Source organism: Eurosta solidaginis, chromosome 5, assembly GCF_040869045.1.
Source record: "Eurosta solidaginis isolate ZX-2024a chromosome 5, ASM4086904v1, whole genome shotgun sequence".
Lineage (NCBI taxonomy): Eukaryota > Metazoa > Arthropoda > Insecta > Diptera > Tephritidae > Eurosta > Eurosta solidaginis.
This window is the reverse complement of record NC_090323.1, coordinates 63217596-63226735: the sequence shown is the minus strand read 5'-3', so window position 1 is coordinate 63226735 and position 9140 is coordinate 63217596.

The following is a 9140-nucleotide window of genomic DNA, read 5'->3' as shown; positions in this document are numbered from 1 at the left end:
AACAATTGTTAATATTCTTGCTGAAATTTTTTACATACATTTTTTTTTATTAAAAGTGCTCAAAAGAGCGTAACGAAAAAGGTACAGTTTGTAGTACTTTACTTCGCAGCGCAACAACAAAATGAAGTTTCAAAAAGACATATATGAATTCATAAAACAAATAAAAAACATTAAATAAATGTACAATACTCGTAGTTAGAGCAAAATTTCTGCCATAAAGAAATATAATATTTGTATATTCATCGAACAATTTATAATTTTAGAGATAAGTTTGTGACACTAAGTTAAGCGATTTAAAAAAAACAGCTAATCAACAACACTGAATTAAAAAATTACAGTTTTGCATAAACGTTTGTAGGTATTTTAAAACTTGTATATCTAAGGAATTCTATAATTTCTATAAAATATTCAAAAGTAATTGACATGCTATTAGATTACATTACTGTACCAAAATAGTTATACCAACTATCTACACATAAAACTATCAAATGCCCTGCCGGAAAAAAATAACAAATTATAGGTAACTGGTTTATGTCAAAGTATGGTCCACTACAATTTTATTATGGCAGCTACCTAAAAAAATATAGAAGTACTAGCACGGAGAGCTATGTTGGATTACTGAATCTTATTCCAAATTTTTTTTTCGAATTTTTTATATAAAAAAAAAAATATGAAGGCCAACCGTAAAATACGGATTTTTAGCAACAAAAAGGCAATACTTAGATAAAAATTGCAAGGCGAGCAGCGGATACTAGTATGAAGTATAAATGTTGGAGATTTCGAGTTCAGTTCTCAGCTCCCGAGAATCTAGCTGATGAAGAAGTGGAATTCAGCAAGATGTCCTAGTAACCATCGCCGTTTGTAAGCTTTGTATTTTTTCTGTAATATCAATAACACATTTTATATATATTTTGAATAACTGAGAAGATCGGCGTGCAATACGGAAACATTTAAAAGTAGCACTTTAAAAATTTTGTATACAGGGTTGCTTTGTAAAAAAATGTAAAGTGTAACGCTTCGTATGGCACGTCGAAATTCAGTTGCAAAAGAACTGAAACACAGTTTTACAATCAGTATATAGCGCTAATTTTAGTCAGCTAGAAGTGAGGTAATTTCGTAAAAAAGTCACTTGTAAATTAAGTTTATTTTTTGCAATTTGCTATTGTTTGTCATACATACACACATATGTAATTAAGTTATAGCATTTTGAAAGTCCATCATTCGCATGTTTACATTGGCATTCGATAAAAATCCATTTATAGCTATGAACATATAATTAAAACAAACACAAATGCAAATTCATTAAAAAAGATAATAATTTCTAAAAAAATAATAAATATTATGCTAACACAATTGCGCACGAAATTATGGTATTTTATTTATTGCAAGAAATTGGTAAGTAAATATGTGGAAATTACTCAAAGTGAATACTTAAACATGTCTTTTTATAAAATAATATGACTCAAGGGAAAATACATCCGATAACCTCCGAAGAGATTTTAGGCCGAGCTTCTCTTCCAATTTGCGTCGTGGCTCTTTTTTTCTACAAGTTGGCGGGACGGGACCTATATGTTTTTAAGCCGACTCCGAAAGGCATCTGCAAGGCAGGCGAGTTTTCTCTGAGAAGCTTTTCGTGGCATAGATACACCCGGAGTGTTTGCCAAATCACTATCGAGAGCGACCCCGCTTCCCAAGGCAGCCGGTTCTGCTGTAATTTCAGGGTAACCCCATTTAATATGTTGCGTCCCTCCCACCATGCTTAGAAAAACTTTTTCTAATTGAAAAATCTTGCTTCTGAATTTTTGATATTGCTTTGGCCGGCGCTCGAACCCAGGTTCTTCGCTGTGGTAAGCTGAGCACGCTACCACCACACCACAGTGGCCGCCAAGGTTAACCTTATAGGAGTAAATTGTTTATTCATGTTTACACTAAGGATATAACGGAAGTGGCTTACAGGAATTGGTTTTTGTAAATTTAGTCTGTGGGAAATGAAGCCGAAATCCGAAGCCGAACGATGATGTGTTGTTGTTGCGCAATGTCATTAAAAATAGCAGTATACGCTTTGTCGAGTGCTAAAATTCAGATACAGCAACAAACGGGGAACTGCTTGTCAAATGATAGGTTCAACTGGCCGGTCCATGAGGACCTCACATAGACTGAATAAGTCCGTAGTGTTCTTGTCAAATGATGCTTTAAGAAGAAAAAATGCAGCACGTATTGGGAAGCTCTGGGAGATAGTAGAGTTGGCAGGTCTGAAGCCGCACTGTTCGTTGGCTGCTGGTTATAGTCTTTTACACATAATGCTACACCAGAAAAAAAACTTCCTCAGAACATGGAAAATTTGAGTAATTTTTTGTCCCAGAAATGTTTTTCTCAATTTAGTATACTAATTTTTAAATAATGAAGATTTCCCTGTTTTTAGAAAAATTTTGATTGTTTCAAGGTAGAAATACCTATGGCAAAAAGTCTTACCCATTTCAGAAAACAAGTTTTGTGAGTGTAGATATTTAGAATCTCATTTTGCTGCATAGAATAAGAGAAACAGTTATGGATGAATTACTTACTTGCTGAATTGGTCCTTAACTATTGTTTAAGCGACTTAAACTATGAGTTTTTTTCTTTCGTTTGTTTCATAAGCGCTGAAATTCTCATCCGGCTTATGAAATATTCTAAAGACATAGTTTTAGTTTTTAATTTAAAATTGAGGTTCTTCGAGTAGAAGATGGGGTGCTAATACCTCAGAGCCCAGTGCTCGCCTCCACATCACATTTTGAAAGGGGTCTTCAAATAGAAGATGAGGTGGCTCATTAGAGCGAAAACTCAGAGTTCCCTATGCTCGCCCCAAATTAAATAAATAGAGGGTTTTCTAGTAGAAAATGGGGTGCAAATACCACAGAGCTCCCTGCTCGCCTCCATACCACATTTTTAAAGGGGTCTTCAAATAGAAGATGAGGTGGCTCCTTAGAGCGAAAACTCAGAGTTCCCTATGCTCGCCCCAAATTAAATAAATAAAAGTGTACCGATGCTTTGCATCGGCCCGTGTTTTTAAATACACCATAAACTAAATGAAAATAAAATACAGTCCATTAAAATAATAATTTATAAAATTATAAATTTAAAAAAATGCTTGGTTGCAGTGGGCTTTGAACCCGCAACCCCAAGCGTTTGAGTCGGGTACGTCATCCACTGTGCCACGACTCATACGTCTACAGGCACATCAAATTACTCCCTTATAACTCACATTAAACTGCTCGCCCTCAACTGCCCCACGCTTAGCTAACTATTTAAACGGTTATGGCCGTCTAACAAGGCCCGCCAGTCCCTTCTTCGTTGTGTTAATTGATCACGCTAAGGGAACTGTGGCGGCCACCGTGGTGTGATGGTAGCGTGCTCCGCCTACCACACCCAGGATTCTGGGTTCAAGCCCCGGTCAAAACAACATCAAAATTTTAGAAATGAGGTTTTTCAATTAGAAGAAAATTTTTCTAAGCGGGGTCGTCCCTCGGCAGTGTTTTGCAAGCACTCCGAGTTTATTTCTGCCATGAAAAGCTCTCAGTGAAAACTCATTTGCCTTACAGAAGCCGTTCGGGGTCGGCATAAAACAAATAGGAATAGCTCGGCCTAAAATCTCTTCGAAAGTCATTGCGCCTTATATTTATTTATGTGTAAAGGAACTAAAATAGGTTTGCGCCTGGGCCTTCCAACGAAGTGAGGGCCGCCCACATCCTCTGATTCCATAGGCGTGTTCCGATCATTTTTCATTGGCATACTCATGCCTTGCCAGCGTGGTCGCTGTATTTTCATTCGCTGTACTAAGTATGCTAACGTCTGCGTAAAGCTCGTACAGCTCATCATATATTCTTCTTCGGTACTCACCGTCGCAAACGCGTAGAGCTTCGTAAATCATTTGAAGTACTTTTCTCTAGAACACTCCTACAGCACCGCATCTGATTTTGTCACGGTCAATGCTTCTGGGCTAAATAGCAGGACGGGTACGATAAGTGACTTGTAGAGCATTATTTTCGTTGGCCTAGAGACGAATTTACTTTTAAAAATAGTGATTCTTCGCTGGATATCAAAGCTGATTTTGTTGTTTGTGCTGATGCTAGTTTCTAAATAAATTAAGTCTTTCACTATTTCGAAATTGCGGCTGCCAACCGTGGCGTGGTTGCCGAGGCGTAAATGCGCAGACACGGCTTGATGGCAACGGGTACTTCGTTTAGCCTCATTCCCCATCAAACTAATCGTTTCCCCATCTTTTTTCCAGCAGAACTTAAGGCGCGGATGTTCAAGCAGATAAATCATGTCAGCATGCGCCATTAATTGCATGCTTTTGAAGAATATTTCATTACTTTCTGCGGCATCAAATTAAAGAATCCGCACGATAGGGGGTCACCCTGTCTGAAACCTCGTTTAGTGTCGTTAGGCTCGGAAAAGTCCTTCCTAATTCGGACTGAACTGATGATGTTGCAGTGAGTTTGCGCAGCCGTACAAGTTTTGCGAGGAAACCAAATTCAGACAAAGGGGCGTAGAGGCAGCTCCTACTAGTGCTGTCGAAGGCGGCTTTAAAATCGACCAAGAGATGGTGTGTTTCAATTCCTTTTTCGGGTTTTTTTTTTTTTCAAAATTTGGCGCATAGTGAAAATTTGTTCTATGGTAGATTTACAAGGTCTGAAATCGCACTGATAAGGTTTAATGAGCCGATTACCAGTGGCTTTAATCTCTCTCTATATGCGATTTTAAGAAGGCTAGTTCCGCGATAGGTGCCGCAACTAGCAGGATCCCCTTTCTTGTGGATTGGGGCAAAGAATACTTAGATTCCAATCGTTGGGAATACACTTGTCTCGGAAATTTTGTCTGCATATGAAGACAGCATTGATATTAATAGTTAAAACTGTGCCACGAGTGTCATGACTATTTATAGGCATTGAAGGAGCGAATATGTTGACAACAAGGAGTGAAATATTTTAAAGAAATAGCGTCGATGACAAGCATTAGGAGCTAGCCCAGAACATCTCCTTCGGTGAAACCAAGCTCTGCACTAGATATACAGACTAAAATATACCGTTTCAAGTATATATATTTTTTTTTCGGCAGACGTAGTTGTAACAGTCTTTAAGACCGGAGTAAGGTTTGAAAATATCTCAGAGTTAGTGGATGAGGGATAGTCTCTCTACAAGCAGCTACTTTTTGGATGACAACTTTTTCATTGAATTACCAGCCTTTGGTCCTGGCTGCTGTGGGAGGTCCGGCATGTCCGACTATTTTCTTAATAACACATAGAGAAAACATTTCCTAAATATTATTTTTCCCTACCTCTATCCTTTTACTACTGCTACCTGTAAACCTCTTTTTGTGGTAAATACTCACCAATGTCATGATATACATAGATATATATGTGTATGGGTAAGTGATTTGGTAATTATGTAGAAACTATTTACATAGGTATCCACTTTTTATTCGCTATACGACTGAGAACGTATAAAAAGGCAGAACAGTTATCATATTATTAACACTCAAAATAAAACTACGGCTAACGAAACCTTAAGCAAAGTCATGGGAGAGCTTGTTATTATTAATTTAGTTTACCTTGAGTAAGCACAATATTTCATGACAATTTTCACACTCCAAAAATATGCACATACCATTAATTTTCGTCCATGTATACATCTACATATACAGTGGTATGCAGGCCCGACGAGAGGGGGTGGGAATGGGAGGATTCCCGGCAGCCAAAAGCCAAACTTGACTGCGCAAGCATACGGTGATGTTACCGGCATTCTCGAGTACATCAACAATTTGGAATGTATCTTGCTGTTCTCAATTTGGTTCAAAATACTGATTATCATTAATGAAAGAAACGTCAAAGCTAGAGACGCCACCATAGATGTTGAGGTCCGACGCCTTATTAGCTGATTTGAAGTTCAGCAGGAACCAATGGGAAACAATTTTAAACGAATGCAAAACAGTTGCTATTCAATTGAAAATTTCGCCAAAGTTTCCGGACATTCGAAAGAGAAAACCCAAAAGACGTCCTGAAGATAATTTAAATGAGATGATTACGGATGATTCAGAGTCTGATTTTAAAAACAATATATTCCCGGTGATCTTTAATTCGGTAATCACTGGCATTACTGAACGACTTGCAGCTATAAGAAATTTGAGCGAGACGTTTTCCTTTTTGTGGCAATTTGAAGACATGGTCAAAACTACAGTTCGGGCCAACGCAGCAAAATTTTTCGAAAAATACAAGTCGGAAGTCAAAGCTTAGAATGCGAAATAATTCACTTGAAACACATTTACGAAGCAAATTTTGATAAAGGACTGTCATCATTGGAATTGTAAATGCCATCTACATATGTTCGAAATCTGTTTACGATTTTCCCAACATTTGTATTACGTATCTTTTGCACTATACCTGTCACTGTAGCTAGTGCAGAACGTTCCTTCAGCGTCCTTTCAAGAATCAAAAACTTTCATAGATCGTGTTCATCTAAAGAGCGAGTTTTAGGACTTGCTACGCTTTGTGTTGAATCCGTTTTGGCAAGACAGTTAAATTTTGATATTATTATAAAAGATTTTGCAGCGAAAAAAGCAAGAAAAGCCACTCTTTGATATCCGAACCTTCTATATTGAATAATTAAAATTTATATTCATCATTAAATTTATCAGAAATGTATTAAAATGTTACCAAATAACTAGAAAACATTGTTCGAAACAATATGTGGGTGTTAAAAGAGAATTGTATTTCTACTTTACAATAAAATAATATGTGACGAATATTAGAAACACTAAGGGATACTAATCTCTAAGACAGCACTAAGCAATGACTTGTATGCACATCAATAAATCAATCATTATGTCTATACATATGTCCATACAAGCAGCGGAGAGATATATCTGAGATACTTCCAAAAGTAGGCAATAATTTTTGCAAATATCACTCACATATACACGCACATATGAGAAGCTATAAACGTAGCTACAGCTGGTAATTTTATAGCTGGCAACTAACTAGTAAATGCTAGAAATAGAAGGGCCTAGAAATATGCCAACGAGGAAACCAAACAGTATAAAGGCAGCAACAGTTGAGGCACGACCAGTCAGTTTGATTTAAGCAAGCTATCAGTTGCGAAGTGTAAGTGTTATTTTCAGGTAGTCTAATAAAAACCATTTCTGCATTATTCAATATTGGAGTTATTTATTCAACAGTTAAGTGATTCGAACGTTAGCAGAAGATTTGGAATAAACGGAATTGCACTAAATTCGTTACAGTATAAATAGTAAATATTCTGTGATATATGTGTCAATAATGATTCATGAATGAGACGTCACTAATTCAAATTAATCAAATGTATTAGTCGATTTTTTATAGGGGTCCGCAAATTGTTTAGTCCCGGGCCCGGATTTTCTCTCTACGGCCCTGGTGATATGTATATGTTAACATCTCGGTGTGCATAGTGGTTAAAAGTGAAAATGTTTATAACGCACCTGCAATCACTTTCGAAGACCGCGTGGAACAATTAGGCTTAAATCTAATTGATTGACATGGAAGGGATGCACGAGGAAATAGTATTCAATCGCATGCAATAAGCCCTGCATATCATACTCGTAACAAAACTGTCCTAGTGCTTTTTACAAGGAGAAGGTTCAATGTGGTCATATTAAATCGCTCACGAGAAGGTCGTGCTAGAACCTTAATGGTACTTGTTACCGGAACGTACGTGATCTTTATCCGGCAAAGGACCATTAAAATCGATAACACTCTCCAAAACCTTCATCGCTACAACAACAACAACAAAGATTCTTAACAAAGAGTCATGTGTCTTTGCAGATGCCGTTCCGCTCCGCCAGAAAACATGTAGTTCCCGTCAATCTACAGGAAAAATGAAAACACAGCACACCAAAAATTGAATGGGAAGCCTGGTCTTAAACTCCTCGAAAATTAATAGCACCCAATTGTAATGATTGTTAATTGTATCCTTTGGGACACGTTAGGTTAAATTAACATTACGCATAGGCGGCAATAAAATAATAATTCACTGCTGTATTTAATGTTGCGTATACGCCACGTAGTACTCGGTAATATTGTTTGTTTAACATACACATGTGGGTGTATTAGAGTAAATGCATATCGTCGCTGCGCTCACAAAAACAGTTATGTATTTTTCAGTCACTTTTCAGGAGATCAAAAAAACTAGTTTCTGGTGTCCATTTTCAAAAGTTTGCAAATGTCGTACTTTTGAAATATTTTACGGAAGGTTAGGTTAGGTTGAACTGGCCGGACCTCACATAGACTGAATGAGTCCGTAGTGTTACCAGAAGTTTGATTTAACGACCAAACTGAAAAACCATATCGAAAACCAAGACCTATTTTGTTGTTGTTGTTGTTGTAGCAGTGCTTCGCCCCACCCAATAGGTGCGACCGATCACAAATTGTCATCAATATCCTCTAACGGGAGTCCAAGGAAACTTGCAGTTTCAACAGGGGTGGCCATAATGAGAGGGGTGTTTTAGGCGTTGGTTCCACATTACAATTACAGAGATGGTTAGTGTCATGTGGGGACACATTGTAAGCGGGGCATACATTTTGTATGTCGGGATTGATTCTGGTTAGATAAGAGTTTAACCCGTTACAGTATCCAGATCGAAGTTGAGTTAGAGTGACTCGTGTTTCCCTGGGGAGTATGCGTTCCTCTTCCGCTACTTTTGGGTACTGTTCTTTGAGTACTGGATTCACCGGGCAATTCCCGGCATAAATGTCCGACGCCTGTTTGTGGAGTTCACCAAGGACCTGCTTGTGTTTTTTCGCTTCATACGGCTGGGTTCTCATGTGCCGTATTTCCTCAAAATGCTTACGGAGATGACTCCTTAAGCCCCTATGCGGTGCTGGCTCATCAATCAGATGTCTGTTGGAATGCTCAGGTTTCTGGGTATTCAACAGGAACTCTTTGGTCAGCATCTCATTTTTCTCCCTGATGGGGAGTATTCGCGCCTTATTATGTAGGTGGTGTTCTGTGGACATTAGAAGACAGCCCGTGGCGGTTCAGAGAGCAGTATTTTGGCAGGTCTGTAGCTTCTTCCAGTGAGTATTTTTTAGGCTTGGCGACCATATAGGGGACGCGTAGCATGCAATCGGC